This window comes from Callospermophilus lateralis, chromosome 5 (assembly GCF_048772815.1).
Source record: "Callospermophilus lateralis isolate mCalLat2 chromosome 5, mCalLat2.hap1, whole genome shotgun sequence".
Taxonomy (NCBI): Eukaryota; Metazoa; Chordata; class Mammalia; order Rodentia; family Sciuridae; genus Callospermophilus; species Callospermophilus lateralis.
The window spans coordinates 51,991,498-52,010,970 of NC_135309.1; the positions used below are offsets into that span (position 1 = coordinate 51,991,498).

The 19,473-nt window shown below is 36.6% G+C and overlaps 1 protein-coding gene and 1 pseudogene across 1 annotated transcript in view; both read right to left on the reverse strand.

The window, feature by feature from the left end:
* Dtwd2 (DTW motif tRNA-uridine aminocarboxypropyltransferase 2) overlaps positions 1-19,473 on the reverse strand; it is a 125,280-nt gene that overhangs the window by 70,411 nt on the left and 35,396 nt on the right. The window lies entirely within an intron of this gene.
* Positions 11,833-12,911, reverse strand: LOC143399165 (sorting nexin-5 pseudogene; annotated as a pseudogene).

Below are 19,473 nucleotides of genomic sequence, written 5' to 3' on the forward strand. Positions count from 1 at the left end.
ATGGCTCTCAGCATTCAATAACCCCCAAAATGTATTATTTATTTGTTTCAGCATCAATTCAAAAGTTTCAAGTTGAAAGTATCATTTAAATATCATCTAAATCAGATATGGTGACACTTCAGTTATGATTCATTCTGAGGTAAAATTCCTTTCAACAAGTTATCTATTTCCAAAATGCAATGGAGGTACAAGCAAAGGACAGACATTCTCATTCCAAAGAGAGCAACAGGAGGAAATAAAGGGGTGGTCCACAACCCCACATGGCAACAATATTAAATCTTAAGGATAGAAAATAATCTCCTTTGACCCAATATTCCACCTTCTGCAAACACTGGGGCAGGAATTAGGACCTCAATCCTCTAGGCAGAACTTCTCTAACGGTTTTGCTAGATGTGGCTCATGCTGCACCTCTCAGAGATTAGAGTCCTGTGCCATGGCTCTCCTAGGCTGCACACTGGTGGCTCTAACAATTGTGGCTGCTGGGAGTGGCTCCACTAGGCATAGCCTTAGTAGGGGATTTCTGTGGTGACCCCACCTTGTGGTAGTCCTCTGCCTGGGCCCTCAGGCTTTCCTAGGAAACCTCGGAAAGCTAAGTAGAGGCAGCTATACCCCCCATAGCTCAGATACTCTGCACACTGGTAAAGACAGCATGTTAGGATAAGACAAAAGTTTACCACTTGTTCTCTTCAGAGGGGTTGTCTGAGTCACACCTGGGCCCATTTGAGCCACACCTGGGGCAGCTGAGGAGTACTATGCCAGAACACACAGAGCTAAGACTTTAGGTAGCACAAGGCAACAAGTATAGCAGTCCCTTAGATACCCAAAGTGGTATCAGACACTCTGCTCAACACCCCCCAGGCCTTGGCACTCTGGGCCTGTGGTGGAAGTGGCAGATGCAATCATCTCTAAAATGCCTTCAGAATCATTCTCCCATTGTTTTAGTAAATAGCACCTGGCTTCTGTTTATCCACACTAGTCCTTATCAAACAAAAACATTCCTTGGCTGCACTACTGAAGTTCTCTCCCAAACACACTTTCATTTTTTAAAGCATATTAAAGCTAATAATTGTCCAAATCTTTTAAGTTCTGCTTCCCTTTTTATTATAAATTTCACATTTAATTCATTTCTCTATTCTCATGTTTTACTATAAATAGTCAAGAGAAGCCATGCTACACCCTCAACACTTGACTTGGAGACTTCTTCTACCAAATATCCTCATTCAGCTGTGGATGTAGCTCAGTAATAGAGTGCATGCTTAGCCCTAGTTTTAATCCCCAGCACTAAAAACAAAACAAAACAAAACATCCTTTTTCATTACTCAGAAGTTCTACCTTTCACAAAGCACTAGGACCTGAGCACAATTTATCTGAATTGTCATTTTATAACAAGGATGATCTTTTCTCCAGTGTCTAATAGTATTCCTCGTTTTAATTGAGTCCTCATCATAATGGCTTTTACTCTCCATATTTTTACCCACATTCTGACCATGACTACTCAGGTATGACAGAGACTATCTCTATGGTTCTCCTCTTCTTCAGAGCCCTCTCCAGAATCATCCTCCGTGCTCCACTCATGGCAATAGAGTTTTTGTTTTTGTTTTTGTTTTTCCTAGCAAGCACATCCAAATTCTTCCAACCTCTCCCCATTCCAAAGCTCTTTCCACATTCTTAAAGGTATTTCTTATAGCAATACCCCACCTCTCAGTACCAGTATCTGTCTCAGTCCATTCAGGTTTCTAAGACAAAATACCTTAGACTGAATCACGTGTTTTCTTGTTTGTTTGTTTTATTTTTTGGTACCAGGGATTGAATTCAGGGGTGCTCGACCACTGAGCCACATCCCCTATTTCAGATTTTATTTAACGACAAGGTCTCACTGAGTTGCTTAGTGCCCCACTTTTGCTAAGGCTGGCTTTGAACTTGCGATCCTCTTGCCTCAGCCTCCCCAGCGTCTGGGATTACAGGCATGCACCAATGTGCCTGACTGAATTTTAAAAATAAGTGTATTTTTAAAAAGGAATTTATTGCTCACAGTTCCAAAAGCTGGCAAGTCCAAGATTAAGGAACTAGTAGATGCAGTGTCAGATAGATATAGGTACTATAGATAACACCTTCTATACATTCCCACAGACTAGACAGGACAAACAAGGTACCTCAGATCTCTTTTTTAAGAGCACAAATTCTACTCATGAAAGCAGAACCCTCATGACCTAATTACTTATACAACCCAATTATCAAAAATACAAATACCTCAATAAACAACAGGTAAAGGACCTAATCAGACACTTCTCAAATGAAAAGGTATACAACATTTCTTTTTTTTTCTTTTTTAGGAAATGTGAGTCAAAATCACAAAGATAACATTTTACACCTGTTAAAATGGTATCATCCAAAAACAAAGAAAGATAAGAAATGTTGGTGAGGATACGGGAATACTTGCACATTATTGGTAGGAATGTAAATTGTTACACGTGTGGAAAGCAGTATGGAAGTTCCTCAGAAAGAAAAGAAAAAACACAGAACTTCCCATCAATGCACTACTGATTATATATCCAAAAGAACTGTAAACATGGTCACAAAGAGAAATCTACACTCCCAGGTTCATAGCAGCATTATGAACCTGGTAGCCACCATATGGAAACAACCTAAATGTCCTTCAACAGAAGAGTGAATAAAGAAAATGTGGTGACTACATACCATGTAATATTATTCAACTGTAAAAACGAAACGTACTGCCATTTGCAATAACATGGATGGAGCTGATAGGATATAGGATATTGTCTTCCTCCAATTATTATCTCTGTTCTTAGCGCCACTCTCACAGACCAACTATCTATGGTGGCAAGTTGGCTACCAGCAACTCCAAATATTTATCAGGAGCATTTAATGTATTGCACAAGGTGCTGGACCAAGGGAGTAAGGGGAACCAAGTCTAACCAAAATCCCAGGTAATCCTGGCATAGAGCTGCATCTTCAGAGAAGGATGCATATTTTTTCTTCACAATAAGACACTGTTAGCAAGTTATACAGAAGAGGGCACCCTTCTCAAATTCAATCATCCAGAGGGCACTAATTGGTAACTGCTCTCATACAGACAGAATATAAGTAAGCTAGCAGAGGTTTTGCTCAGAGTTCCAGGACTTGCTTCCATTAAATATAACTGCTTTCATTTAGGACACAGATCTATCTCTGAACTGATCACCACATACTAAAAAGTCTGGATGAAACAAGCTCAGCTGAAGTAGTTGGACTGAAAGTGACAACAGTGTTCCCCACCCAAATCAAGCTCAGCAGGGTTTAGTAAAGGACAGGGGGATATAGAGAGCATAGCAAAAAACAACAAATGCCAATACCTGGGGGGGGGGGGGGGGCGGGGGAGGAACTTCTTACAATGGCTGCAAGGCCCTGCATCTAGTTCACATCTATCCCTACAAGTCCATGTTGACTGATTTTGTCTGTATCTCACTAAGTTCCAACCACCCTGGTCTTAATTCAGTTCCTCAAACATGCCTTTTTTCTACCTCAGGGGCTTTGACCATATTATTTACTGGAATATTTTTCACAACTTACTTCATGGATAATCCCTCCTCATCTTTTAGGATTCAGAACAAGTATCACCTCCTCTGAGAGGTCGTCTCCTTTCCATGTATTCTCCATTTCAGTACTTTGAGATTTCCTTAGAAATATATATAACAACATTTCATTTATCACCTGTTACTTTTTGTCTTTCTTTTCCAAGTCCATGAGGAAAAAAAAAGAATTCATTTGCACCTTATGTCATTAGAAGGCTCTAGATGGAGCTCAAATGATTTGGATAAATGTATAGATTAAAAAGTGAATAAGGGGGCTGGGGTTGTGGCTCAGTGGTAGAGCTCTCGCCTAGCATGTGTGAAATACTGGGTTTGATCCTCAGCACCATATAAATAAATCAATAAAGGTACTGTGTCCATCTACAACTTTAAAAATATATTTTTTTAAAAAGTAAATAAATCATCTATAAGGAAAACAAAAGTAATAAACACAAACTAAACATACTAAAATTATTAATAAGATACAACTTAATTTGATCAAAAATCAAAGTGGCTGCTTGATGATAAGAACTAGTTTGAAAGCACAAATCAAGACTATATTTACTACAGGGAAGAAACCACTAATGGGTATATTCTAATATCCCTACTTTAAAAGGGTAGCAGGCAGAGACATATTGACTAGGTGTGTTGGACAGTTTTTCATCACTGTGACCTGTCAAGAACAACTGAGGAGAGGAAAGGTTTATTTTGACCCCTGGTTTCAGAGGGTTCAGTCTGAGGTTGGCTAGCTCCATTGGGTCTGAAGAAAGGCAAAATATCATAGCTACTCTGATCATGGTAGCCAATAAGCAGAGAAAGAGGGGCAGAAGGGGCCCTCTACAAGAAATACCATTCCAGGGTACATTCCTAGCTACCTACTTCCTCCAACCATGACTCAACACCTACAATTTCCACCACATCCCAGTAGTTTATTCAGCTACCAATGGATTAATGCATTGGATGTGGTCAGAGCCTCCATAATCTGATCACTTCCCAAAACCCAACCTCAGAATACTGTTGCATTGGTGATAAAGGCTTCAAACACATTAGACTGTGGAGGGCAAATCATAACACTAGGGAAGGATGAAAGTACTGCCAGTTGGAGTCCTCTCTGCAATGGCAGATGAGCAAGGAAAGTAAGGTTTAAGGAAAATCTGATGCCAAAACAGTGGTTCACTTTTCTGATCAATTTCCTGTTCTGGGGATTTAGAATTGGCAAATATATTTCACAGTCATAGAACTAACATATTTGTCTTAAACATGTTAGGATCCGTGAAGGAAAAAATATATACATATGAGCTAAGAATCATCATTCTAGCTCAACTTCTCACAGAAAAAAAAAAAAAAAAAAAAAAAAAACTATGTACCTGAAATGAAGTAACAAAGAAAAATGTAGAGTGCACTATTCTACAAGAAAGAATAGCAAACAAACCCACTGGAATTAGCTCAAGAGCAGTGGTCAAGAAATCCAGGAAGAAAGCAAGGGAACAAAGCTCCAAAACTATAGCTATTAAGGATTTCACCTTCTTACCCCACCACGACTCGGGCCATTGGCCAGGTTGAAGGAAGAACACAAAATACATGAAAGAGGGCAAGAACACCACATTTGTCATTGTTTGTTACTGAGGGTACTCATATTATTTTCCATAATGTAAGCTATATGAAGACAGAAATCTACTCTACTTCACCAATAAAACAGTGAACAATCCAAGTAGATGACAGAATACAGGTAAGCATTCAAAAATCAATTCTTAAATGAATTACTTAATGATCAAATAAATGAGTGAATATATAAACAAACATATAAATAATAAATAAAAACACATTGTAAGACTTAATGCAGAGGAAAAAAATTTATACTACAACTTCTCTGCCCATTCAAAAAAATTAAATATTAACCTATGAAACAATCAGTAAGATAAAAGAATATGTAAGGAATTAAATTACCTGAAATTATGACAAAAATAAGGACTAAAAGTATCATTTTCTAAAAAGCAGAACTGAAACTGAAGAAAAACATAAATGAGGCATGAGAAAAATCATTCAAATTTTTAAAAGTTTCTTCAATAGTGATGAGAAAACCAGACATCCACATGCAAACAGAAAATAATGTTTAGGCCTTATCAAACTCCAAATAAACAAATATTAGCTGAAAATGGACAAAGTGAGGAGCAAGTGTGTAAGGTACCAACTTAGAATCACCAAACTTGCTTGTGCCTTGATTTGGACTTCACAATCTCCAGAACTATGAACCAATGAGTTTCTGTTCATTATAAATTACCTACTCTGTGGAATTTTGTTACAGCAGAAATGGACTAAGTCACACCAATATCAGTGATATTAATCACTTCTTTAAATATTTATAGAGCATATCATGATGTAAAACCCTTGGCTGCAACAATAAATATAACAGACACAATTCCTGCTTTCCAAGAACTTACAATATCATAGGAAATACATATATTGAAATGTAATCAAAAGAATCCAGCAATATACTAAAAAGATGATATAGAACAACTGGAGGAAGTTTCCTTCCAGGAATTCAGACACAGCTCAACATTAGCAAATAGTCACAAAATTCACTAACTCATTCAATCAAAGGACTAAGGTCATACAGCTTATCACCATGGATGCTGCATATATACATTTTATAAATTTTATTATTATTCCTGGATTTTTAAAGAATTATAAAACAGATATGTGAATTACTTAATGATCAAATAAATGAGTGAATATATAAACAAACATATAAATGATCTAGTGCAAAAAAGCCTAGATCACATTTAGTATCAGAAACAAGAACACTTTCCAATAAAATCAGAAATGAAAATAAAGACTCCCAATATCTTACATTCCCAAAAATGTACACAAATATAATCTTTAAAATTTAACTGAATTTTATTAAACTTTTTCATGTGTAATAAGTAGGATTTTTGAAGTTTTTATTGGTTCTTTTTAGTTATACATATGAGGATTCATTTAACATAATTTTATAAAAGCGTGGAATATAATCTGTTCTAATTCAGTCCCCAGCATTTCCCCTTCCCTTCTTCCTCCTCCTGTTCCCTTCCCTCTATTCAGCCGATCTTTCTGCTATTTACTTATTTTTTAATTAGTGTCTTATAGATGTTCACAATGGTAACATTCACTGTAGTATATTTATTTATATATATATTATATATATATATGAAATTTAGGCCACATTCATTTCACTGTCTTTCCCTATCCCATCTCTCTTCCCTTCCCTTCATTCCCCTTTGTCTACTCCACTGATTTTTCTTCTATTTGTTTTTGTTGTTGTTATTGTTGTTGTTGTTTTTCTTTTTAGTTACATATGACCGCAGAGTCTATTTAGACATATTTACACAAATATGGAGTATATCTTATTCTAATTAGGATCCCAGTCTTTTGTATGTACACAATATTGAGATGCATTGTGGTGTATTCATATATGTACATAGGAAAGTTATGTCCCATTGATTTCACTGTCTTTCCTATTCCTATTCCCACTCCCTTTCTTCATTCCCTTTGCATAATCCACTTAACTTCTTTTCTTCCCCTCCCCACCCTTGCTGTGTGTTAGTGTCGACATATCAGAGAGAACATTCAACCTTCGGTGTTTTGGAATTGGCTTATTTCACTTATCGTGAAAATCTCCAGATCCATCAATTTATTGATGAATGTCATAAAGTCATTCTTCTTTGTGGCTGAATAATAATCCATTGTGTATATATACCAAATTTTCTTTATCCATTCATCTGTTGATAGGCACCTAGGTTGGTTCCATTACTTAGCTATTGTGAATTGTGCTGCTATAAACACTGATGTGACTGCATCATTGTAGAATACTGATTTTAAGTCCTTTAGACATATACTGAGGAGTGGAATAACTGGGTCATATGGTGGTTCCTTTCCAAGTTTTCTAAGAAATCTCCATACTGCTTTCCATATTAGCTGCACAAATTTGCAGTCCCTCCAGAATATATGAGGGTTCCCTTTTCCTCACATTCTCATCAACATTTATTGTTACCAGTATTCTTTTTTTTTTTTTATTGCAGTGGGGGGATGGGTGGATATCAGGGATTGAACTCAGGGGCACTCGACCACTGAACTACCTCCCTGGCCCACATCTCTAGCCTTATTTTGTATTCTATTTAGAGACAGGGTCTGAGTTCCTTAATGCCTTGCTTTTGCTGAGACTGGCTTTGAACTTGTGATCCTCCTGCCTCAGTCTCCTGAGCTGCTGGGATTCCAGGCATGCACCAACCACACCCAGGTTGTTACTTGTGTTCTTAATAGTTGCCATTCTGACTGGAGTGAGGTGAAATCTCAGGGTGGTTTCAATTTGCAATTCTCTAATTGCTAGAGATGTTGAACATTTTTTTTATATATTTGATGAATGATTGTATTTCTTTCTGAGAAGTGTCTACTTAGTTCCTTGGCCCACTTATGGATTGAGTTGTTTTTTGGTGTTGTTTTTTGTTTTGTTTTGTTTTGTTTTGTTTTTTTGGTGGTGGCACTGGGCATTGAACCCAGGACCTAATGCATGTGAGGCAAGCACTCTACCAACTGACGTATATTCCCTGCCCCAGTGTTAGGCTTTTTGGGTTCTTTGTATATCCTGGAGATTAATGCCTTATCTGAGGTGCAGGTGGCAAAGATTTTCTCCCATTCTTGAGGCTCTCTCTTCACACCCTTGATTGATTCCTTTACTATGAAGAAGATTTTTAGTTTGATACCATTCCATTTATTGATTTTTTTATTTAACTTCTTGCACTTTAGGAGTCTTGTTGAGAAAGCTGGTTCCCAAGCCCACATGATGGGAAAGGTGGGCCCAGGTGCATGATTTCTGGTCTAATACCTAAGTCTTTAATCTACTTTCAGTTGAGTTTTGTAAAGGGTAAGAAAAAAAGGGTTAAATTTTTTTTCTACTAAATATGGATTTCCAGTTTTCCCAGCACTATTTGTTGAAAAGGCTATCTTTTCTCCAATTATGTTTTTGGTGCCTTTGATATAACTGTATTTATGTGGGTTTGTCTCCATATCTTCTCTTCTATTCCACTGGTCTTCATGTCTGTTTTGCTGCCAATACCATGCTGTTTTTGTTATGATAGCTATGTACTATAATTTAGGGTCTGGTATTGTAATGTCTCCTGCTTCATTTTTCTCATTAAGGACTGCTTTGGCTATTCTGGGTCTCCTGTTTTTCCAAATAAATTTCATGCTTTTTCTATTTCTATGAAGGATGAAGAATTTTAATATGAATTGAATTAAATCTGTATAGTGCTTTTGGTAGTATGGTCATTTTGACAATATTAATTCTGCCTATCCAAGAACATGGGATATCTTTCCATCTTCTAAGGTCTTCTTCAATTTCCTTCTTTAGTGTTCTATAGTTTTCATTTAGAGGTCTTTCACCTCTCTTGTTAGATTGATTCCCAAGTATTCTTTTAGAGGCTATTGTGATTGGGATAGTTTTCCTAATTTCTCTTTCAACTGATACATCATTGGTGTACAGAAATGCAATTGATTTGTGGGTGTTAATTTTGTATTCTACTATTTTGCTGAATTCATTTATGAGTTCTAGAAGTTTTCTGGTACAGTTTCTTAGGTCTTCTAAATATAGGATCATGTTGGGCTGGGGTTGTAGCTCAGTGGTAGAGTGCTTGCCTTGCACACGTGAGGCACTGGGTTTGATCCTCAGCACCACATAAAAATAAATAAAATATTGTGTCCATGTACAAATATATATATATATATATATATATATATATATATATATACACACACACACACACACACACACACACACACACATTAAAATACACACATATACACACACACACGATCATGTTGTTGGTAAACAGAGATAGTTTGAGATCTTCTTTTCCTATCTGTATCCCTGATTGCTTGATTGCTCTGGCTAGAGTTTCAAGAAGTATGTTGAACAGAAGTAATAAAAGTCTTCTATTCCTTTTTTTAAAATCCTGTCCTCCTTATTTCAATTAGCTTCTTCATATCAGAGAAAACATTCTACCTTTGACTTTTTGGGATTGGAATTTTAACTAATCACTAGGAATTCCAACTACAGGTGTGAGTTAAAAGGAAAGCAGCTGATGGGCTTTTCTAGGCATTGTAGAATCTGAGTTGGTCACCCTCTCTTTTACTGTGGACTGTTTATACATATGAAAAATAGTTTTCAATGTTTAAAGGAAGTTCTTATATCCAGTGGAAGTAATTTCACAAACAGTATTACAATATGAACATCCTCATTCTCACAAAGATGATGTTGGGTAGACGACAATGAAAAAGTAAATTCCCTCTAAGGGACTGAGGTTGAGAGAAGCATAACACTGGCAGATGAAGCCACTTGAGTCCTAAATACATAAGAAATTGGTTAAAAGGAAAATTTCAGCCAACAGGAATAAAGAAAGACATACCTCAAGGCTGATACCTCAATGCTGTATTCAGACCCAGATCCACAGATTATATATAAGATTGTTGGATAAAAATGTTTTAAGTGTATAAAAATGCTAATTCTATTGCCTTTCTGACTTGGAAGTTACCTTTCAATGTTTACCCTCACAATTTCTTTAAAATTAGAAGTAAAAAGGATGTATATTCATGATCATTATTTTTTCAATTACTGTCAATAAGAAATTCCACACCATAATTTATAACATACCACTAGTCTACTAAAATATATTTTGAAAAATTAAATCCAACAAATACCAGAAATTATTTTTCTTTAAATTTAATACAGATAAACCTTTCCTTATATATGTACAATTTAAAAAGTTTAGGAATTATATTATAATAAAATTTATCTTCTCAACTTAGTCACATTAAATGTTCAACCTTTTGTCACTAACAATAATATTGAGAAAGATTCAGAGCAATGCTTTTGAGTTGCATTAAAGACTTATTAAAATAAGTACAGCTATGTTTAAATGCAAGAATAAAAGTCATTTCAGTGATTAATCTATTAATTATTGAGATTCTCCACAAATTAGCACAAATGTTAGGAATCCTTGTAGTCTTTTCATTCTTTTCCTAAATACACAAGTATGTACTACTCACTGAAGCTGTCTGGAAAACTTTAAAAGGCAAGAAACATCAAATGGACAATCTCACCACCAAAAGATGACAACAGTATCAATCAGATTTCTTATTTATAAAACACCAACCAATCTGACAGAACCAGATCTTATTACAAACCACTAGACAATTCAAACATCATTGAGAGAATTAGAAAGACAGACTCAAAGTTAAACTTGCAGAAGCAAATACCCAAGGCCACCACAGAAATGGCATGATGTAGACATTATATTTTCTCTGTTATTATCAAATGCCAGGAACCCAAGGTTACTGTAACTACTACTGTCTCCAATGCCAATGTCACTCTTGCATCAAGAATATGACAGTGAGAAATCAGTGAGAAACTACCATTGCAACTGCTTCTGTCATTCTCAAAAGCAAGACATATTTGCCACCACTCACCCATACCTTAAAAATGGAGATTTCACATAAGGGCCCTTCCTCTCACTTGCCAAAATCTTACTCACAGGGGGCTCTGACCTGATAAGTAAAGATAATTTTTTTATGATTTATTATTTTATTGCATACTTTATAAAAAAACAAAAGCCCAAACACATTCCCCCAACATCAGGGAAAGAGCTTACATCTTTCTTGTGTAGCCATCTTTAAGCAGGCCATACTGTTTATTTCTATATATACCCCTACATACTTCTCTCCCCTCAAATATTTATATCCCAACTATAAAAACGGAACTGCAAAGGGTTTTTAAAAAGATAAATGAGATCTTTTTTGTCCTTGTTATTATACAAACACTTTAGGTGACTCAAGAACATGAAAGTAACGAGGAAAAAAAAAAAAAAACCCTAATGAAGGAATGGAATGTCTGTTAGCTGTAACAAGTAGCTATTATCATTTGTTGAACTGGCACCTCCCTGACAGATCAGTCTGTAGGGACATGAGCACATGAATCGGGGTGACAAGACATGAGCCTGGTGATTGCTTCTACATATTTCCAGAAGGCACATGTCTTCCACACCCTTTCTTAAGTACCTGAAGACAAACTACAGGAGAATCCAGTATTTAGATTCTGCCCACTCTGAGATATTAAACGCATAAGGAAAAGATTAGTTATATCCAAGTTGCATGCAATAAAAATATTTTTAAACCAACATGGTTAAGTGTTAAGATTTTTAGAAATCAAAATATTTTTTTATTCACATAATTTTAAACTAAATTCAAAGCTAATCATATTCTATGGTAATGATTTAAGTGCAAGTGATGCAGTTTTCACATTTGTTTCCTTCAGCGAAAAGGCAGATAGATAAGTTGTTCTGAATAAGTCAATACAGCTCTGCAAGAGGGAGACACTGTTTCTGGCATGCTTTATTTCCAGTTCAGACATCTCAATTAGGTTTTTTCTAAACGCTGCCACTCTCTTCCGTTTGAAATTTATAAGTTCTTCTTTTGCAGATTCAGAAAGCTGTTCAAATTTCTGGCAACATTCCTGTTGGTGTGCCTCAGCCACTTTGACATCTTTGCTTTTTAACCGGGCCTTATCCAGAGCTTTGTTTGAGTTCTCACAGTCAATGAGGGCTTTGGAGCGTCTGTATAAGAGATCCTTTGCAGCCTCTATATTGAGCATGTAGTATCGGAGAAGCTCTGTCAGCTTTAAATCTTCATCTGATGAGACACGACCCTCCACTTTCCTAAGTTTTTCAAACAGTTCAGCAACCTTTAATAGGTATTTTTTGATGACTGTGGGTTCTTCTGAAGCCAGGCTCTGCAAGGAGGCCACAGTGTGAATATAGTCATCAGCAACATTTTTGTGAGATCTGGTCATTCTGTCAGCTTCAGCACAGGAATCCTTGATCCTGTTGTAATAGTTAATAAGGAAGTTCTTCTCTTGCTCAAAGAAGTCCGCTACTTCCTTAACTCCAGAAAAAAAGAACTTCATCAGCACTTTTCACCACACTTTTAAAGAAGCCACCAAACATTTCTTTGGTATTTTTCCGCCTAACACTTAGATCCTGATCATATTCCAGGAAAACATGAAAGTTTCGATCTTTACTGAGAACAGGATGAGAAGAAAGCCGCTGAAGAAATACTTCATGAGAGGACACAGTCTTCTTAAAGACAGCGAGATATTCAGCTTCCAGTTCTTGCTTCATCTTTGCAAACTCTTCTTTGGTCATAGACCCTTCACCCTCTCCCAGTTTCTGCATCTTTTCTCGAGGACCATCAAAATCTGGTTTTGTAGGAGCAGGGGGAATAATAAGCCCAGCATAGTCTGTGGTTTCAATAAGCGTATCATGTAGCCATACGAAGTCTTCATGTTGCCTTGTAACAGAAAACTCTGGGCTCTGAAAAGTGGGCAGTGTAGTCTTGGTGTGCACTGTAAACTTGACCTTCTCTCTCTCACTGAGTGCATCAGGTATGTCAATCTGAAGTGAGGGATCAACATTCAGGTCCACAGACACAGACCTCAGCTTGTTACGGTCCTCCTCCTGCTGCTGCAGCAACTCGGAAACCGCGGCCAGGGCGACAGGGGCCTAGAGCAGGGGCCGCCTGGCTGTGCGAGGAAAGGAGAGGCTGGGCCACCACCGCGGGGCGCCTCTCAGGGGCGACCGCGGCCCCACCTCCGCTGGCCTCCCTGCCCGAGGGCGGCAGGAGGCCGTGGGACACCGCCACTATCCCAGCAGCCCCGGGAGCAGGCAAACAGCGCGCCACGTGCTCCCCTAGAGCGGCCTCCCTGTCCCGGCTCAGTAAAGATAATTTGTCTGACTACTAAAAAGACTGGATAAAGTACTCACAATTTATATTTATTTAATTATCCTGACAGAAAACATGGGTTTCTAGATCACAGAGAGATTTATAATTACTCACAAAACATCTTCTATCAGTTCCTCCAACACACTATGGAGCAACTCAATGAAAGCAGAGGTCATGTGCTCATGTAGAAGGAGCCTGAAAGAAGAGGAACTCCAAAACTATGAATCTCAGAGGTTATACAGGAACTGCTGGCACATCTATTCCTCTTATCCTGTAGGATGTAAACAAATTGTCAATGTGAGGAAGAAGGCATGGACAACCTATGAAATATAAGAAAATGGCTATGGGTTTTAAAACCCTTAAAGTGAAAATAAATGACAAGAATCTTTTAAGTATATCACCTTTAGAATGCAAGTAAATGATACTGGGTCAAAACATCATCTCCAACTTGCAAAACATACAACATCCAAATGACCTTAAAGGGAGGGGCCAGTGCTTTGTGCTCAAAAAGACCTGAAAATGAATTATAATACACACACACACACACACACACACACACACACACAGTGGGCTGTTTCCAAATACTGGAGAGTTAAACTTTAAATTAGACTTTAAGCTCTAAGTTTCATATACAAAATCCACCAAAAGGGAATTCCCAGAAGATGATAATAGCATTATTGATGGTAACTACATCACTATTTAAAATTTTATGTTTTTATCATTCCTGTTTTTTTTTTCTTACAGCATCTATACTTATATTCAACTAAAGATCATCTCATAGTATGCTTTGCCTCTGTTGAACATATTCTCATGTAATTTAAGTCTCTAACAAACAATGGAATTATATTTATTTGAAGCTATACTGTTTGAAATGATGGTAGGAAACAAGGAGCCCCAACAATAAATCCCCACTTTATACTTATCCTAAAAGGCAGCTTGGAATGGTTTTCTCAACATGTCTAAGACTCAGGGAGCTTAAAAACCACCACTCAAGACCATGATTTTTAAATCTAATATTAAATTGAATTACTATAATTAATTAAACTACTATCTTTTCCCACTCATTTGATAACTATCTAATTGTTAATTATTTCATCATATTAAAAGACATTGTACTCTTGAACCCATTAGCAATTTTTTTTAATTTTTTTATTAGTTGCTCAAAACATTACAATGATCTTGACATATCATACATTTGATTCAAATGGGGTACGTAATCTTAATCTTATTTTTCCACGTGTACAGATTGCAGGATCATATTGTTTATACAGCCACGTTTATACATAGGGCCATACTAGTGTCTATTGTTTTGTGCTGCCCTTCCTATCCGCCCCTTCCCTCCCCTCCCCTCTTTCTACCCAATCTACTATGACACGTTTCTCTCTCTCTCTTCCCCCTCACACCATCTTATATGTAATTTTGCATAACAATGAGGGTCTCCTACCATCTTCCCTGCAATTCCCCTTCTCTCTCCCATTCCCACACACCTCTCGTCCCTATTTAATGGTAATCTTCTTCTCATGCTCTTCCTCCCTTCTCTGTTTTGAGTCCCCCCCCCCCCCCCCGCCTGCCGCTTATATCAAAGAAGACATTCTGCATTTGTTTTTTAGGGATTGGCTATCTTCACTTAGCATAATCTGCTCTAATGCCATCCATTTCCCTGCAAATGCCATGATCTTGTTATTTTTTAGTGCTGAGTAATATTCCATTGTTTATAAATGCCACATTTTTTTTATCCATTCATCTATTGAAGGGCATCTGGGTTGGTTCCAGTCTAGCTATTGTGAATTGTGCTGCTATGAACATGAACCCATTAGCAATTTATTCCCAAATATCATGTCAAGTACAAATCTATTTTTTCCAAAAAGTACCACAATTGTCCTAACAGCATTTAATTAATAACATTCCTCAACTATTTGAAATCTCATCTTCCTCACATGAAAGTCTTTAATAACAGTACCACATACTTCATATCATTTAGCAGATATATTATAGATGGTTTAACATCAAAATGTACATAAAAATGAAAAACTAAAAATTAAAAAATTAGGAAAATATTAATGTAAATTTTGGATGTGGAAGAACTAAGTAAGAGAGAAATGCCAGTCCCCATAAAGAAGTAAACTGAAAAATCTAACCACATATATTTAAATTATTTCTACAGGACAAAATAAACTAGAAACAAAGTCAAAGGACTTTAACCTTTATAAGACAAAGTATATGAAATGCATGAGATGAGAAAATGGTTTATCTTCTTTGAAAGAGGGCTATAAACTGGTAAAAATGATAAATAAACCCTTCCTAACCATCAAAAAAAATTGGCAAAATATATAACTAAATGATTCACAGAAGAAATATAAATAGTCTGTCTTATGGTTTGGATACGAGGTGTTCCCCAAAAGCTCCTATGTTAATACAAGAGGTGTGAGAGCTGTAACCTAACCAGTGGATTAAGCCATTTGATGGATTAGTAATTAGAAAGGACTAACTGGGTGGTAAGTGCAGACAGGCAGGCAATAGTTAAAGGAAGTATGCCACTGGGGCATGCCTTCAGAAATTATATATTATTCCCTGGATCCTCCTTTCTCTTTGTGCTTCCTAGCTGCCATGAAGTAAGCAGATGTCCTCTGTCAAACTTTTCTGCCATTATGTTCTACCTCACCTCAGGCCCAAATGGATAGAGTATGCAAACCACAGACTGAACCTGTGAAATCATGAGCTCAGAATAAATTTTTCCTTGTTTAAGTTGTTCTGGTCAGGTGTTTTGGTCACAATGATGAAAGGCTAACACAGTGTGTAAGACTAAAAAGGTCTTCAGCCTCAGTAAAAGAATGGAAATGAAAATTCCATTAATGAGCTATCAATTACTCATCAAACCAGCAAATATTCATAATATCCCTTACTTGAAAGTTTAAATGTGTATTCCTTTTGATTTTATAATCTTACTTTTAGGATAGTATCCTATAAAAATAAATATCACAGTAAATCTTGACTGAGGACAAATGTCAAAAGTGTTTATTTCATCAGAGGGAGATTTATAATTTATAATCTATACTATTTGAGAAAACACAAACATACATCTCTTTAGGAAAATCACTGATAACTTAATCCACTAGGTAGATTCATGTTATAGAATATTATGAAATGTAAATCAGATATTTCTGTGGACTGAATAAGATCCTTCCAAAATTCATTAAGTCCTAATCCACAATGTGACCTTACTTGGAGACAGGGCCTGTGTAGAGGTAATAAAGATTAAATGAGGTGTTAAGGGTGGGGCTTTATCTCATAGGGCTTAATTAGAAAAAGAAACACCAGAGTTCTCTTTCTTTTCCATTCAAGGACACGTGCAAGTCAGAAAGAGAGCCTTCACCAGAAACCAAATTAACTGGCATCTGGATCTGAATTTCCAAGCCACTAGAACTGTGAGAAATGAATTTCTGTTGTTTAAACCATCCAGTCTAGTCACAGCAACCCAAAAGGACTAAAAGCCAACTAAGACAGAGCTATATGCATCCATCTGGAGAAACACTTCCATGGAAAGGAAAATGGGAATAAATTTACATTGCATTATCATCTTATTTCTTGGTTTTTTTTATTTCAAGAAATAAATCAAAGATCCTCTATCTGTTAATATATGTTGATACAGTACACATGAATACAGGAAAAAAGTTAAAAGCAAACATAACATACTTGTAACTCAACACCTAAAGGTATGGGGCAGGCAGTGGAATGCTATCTAGAAGGATAGCAGAGATTAATTACTTTTACTTTGCTTCAAAAAACAAGTTAAGCTGGGCTGTGGTTGTGACTCAGGGGTAGAGCCCTCACCTAGCACATGTGAAACACTGGGATCGATACTCAGCACCATGTAAAAATAAATAAATAAAATAAAGGTATTATGTCCATCTACAACTAAAAAAATATATTTAAAAAATAATAAGTGGGCTGGGGATGTGGCTCAAGTGGTAGTGCGCTCACCTGGCATGCGCACGGCGCTGGGTTCAATCCTCAGCATCACATACAAATAAAATAAAGATGTTATGTCTGCCAAAACTGAAAAATAAATATTAAAAAAATTCAAAAAGTAAATAATAAGTCAAGCAAATGTACATCCTTCTAAGTCTCAGAAGATATTTTTAAATTTAAAATATATTTTGAGCTGGGTGCAGTGGCACAGGCCTATAATCACAGCGGCTTGGGAGGCTGAGGCGAGAGTATCACGAGTTCAAAGCCAGCCTCAGCAAAAAGTAAGGCACCAAGCAACTCAGTGAGACCCTGTTTCTAACAAAAAATACAAAATAGTGCTGGGGATATGGCTCGACCATTTAAGACAGTATAAATTGTTTGCCTTATTCCTTGATATAGTTAAGAGTTCAGTGAATATAGATATAAATTGGCCGATAAAACCTATTAGTATATAAAACCATAATATTTCTTGAATTGGCACTTTTATTGAAATACACAGTTCAGTAATTAATGAAATCATGTGATATCATTTTTTGATGCTAAAGAAGATAAAACTCAGTTCAGTAATTAATGAAATCATGTGATATCATTTTTTGATGCTAAAGAAGATAAAATTCAAAATACCTTTTTTTTGGGGGTACTGGGGATTGAACTCAGGGACACTTGACCACTGAGCCATATCCCTCAGTGGTACAGCATTTGCCCAGCATGCCCAAGACCCTCAGTTCAATCCCCTCCCCTAAAACAAGAACAACACTCTGGACTTTAATATTTGATGCTAATTTTTGTTTTCTTTCCAACATTTTTCACTTATGTATTTGGAGCAAAATTTTTATCCTATTATGGAAACAAATGAGTCAATTAAATTAAGAGCAACAGCTAAGACCAATCTATGAAAAAATAGATGTAAGGTTATTTGTGTATTGAAAATGGGATAAAAAGTCAGGGACGGCTGGCGCAGCAGATCTCTCCTGTTATTTGTAGATAAACAACTATGCAGGGTCAGAATGAGCCTAGGAGTGCTCTGTGGGTCTTTCCAAGGACAAAGGTGATGTCCCTTCCTTGGACAGGCTTTGCTTTGAGGTAGAGGCTGGTTTTTCATTTCCCCCTTTGTCTGGAAACTTGGGAACCAGTCATGGTTCACTCAGTTGGGACCTATTTGGGCAGACTCTACATCTGGGTAAAAAGTAATCCTCAGGGGACCATCTTCAACTTCCCAGACTCGCTCAAAATTGGCCTCTTAGATTCATCCAAACTGACTCAATTTACCTATCTACACTATCTATCTATTTCTGGCTTCATTCCCCCCCTAATTTTAGGAACTCTTTATTTGCTGTGTGGGTGCGCGGAAGATGGAGCTAGCTCGCAATAAACACCTCTTTGCTGTTTAAAAAAAAAAAAAAGAAAATGGGATAAAAAGATAACAAATCGCATTTAGGAATAAAATCTAATTGATTTTTACTACAATGTTTATAAATTTTGAAAAATCAGACAAAAATTCATTTTATTTCTTGCTTTGTAACACTATAAAATAATTATTTTAAAATTTATATGGAGCACTAACTTTAATTCAACCAAGGAATGTATAAGCATATACCTTGATTTCAAATAAACAATATGTAGCAGACTATAGTATCTAGAGAGTCTGTTGTCTGCCCAGACACCTGTTTAAGTCACCTTTCTGATAACAACAGCTCATGTACTCTGAGAAACTTCCTAATTCAGGCAGTTCTGTTAATATCATTCTCCATCAACCCTAACTGCAGGGACATCCAGGATTCTACTGTGGGAAAGAGAAATCATCTTTGGATTAGGCCAAATTAAAACAGGATTCATCTGCTGCATCCTACAGACAACTTCCAATATAAGGTGAGAAGTCCATTCATAAGAGAAAAACAGATTAACACAAAAGAAAGCAAACCTCAAAAACAGAGCTGTTTGATAACCAGATCTAGCACAGCTTGAGACATTTCTAGCTACTTGGAATTTCCCAGGTATATGACCTATATAATACTTCCTTTCATGTTTCAGTTAGTTAAAGTTGAATTTCTGTCAATTACACATGAAATAGTCTTTTTTTTTTACTTATTTGTGTCTATTAAAGCAGGGCCCTAACAATGTCTATTAT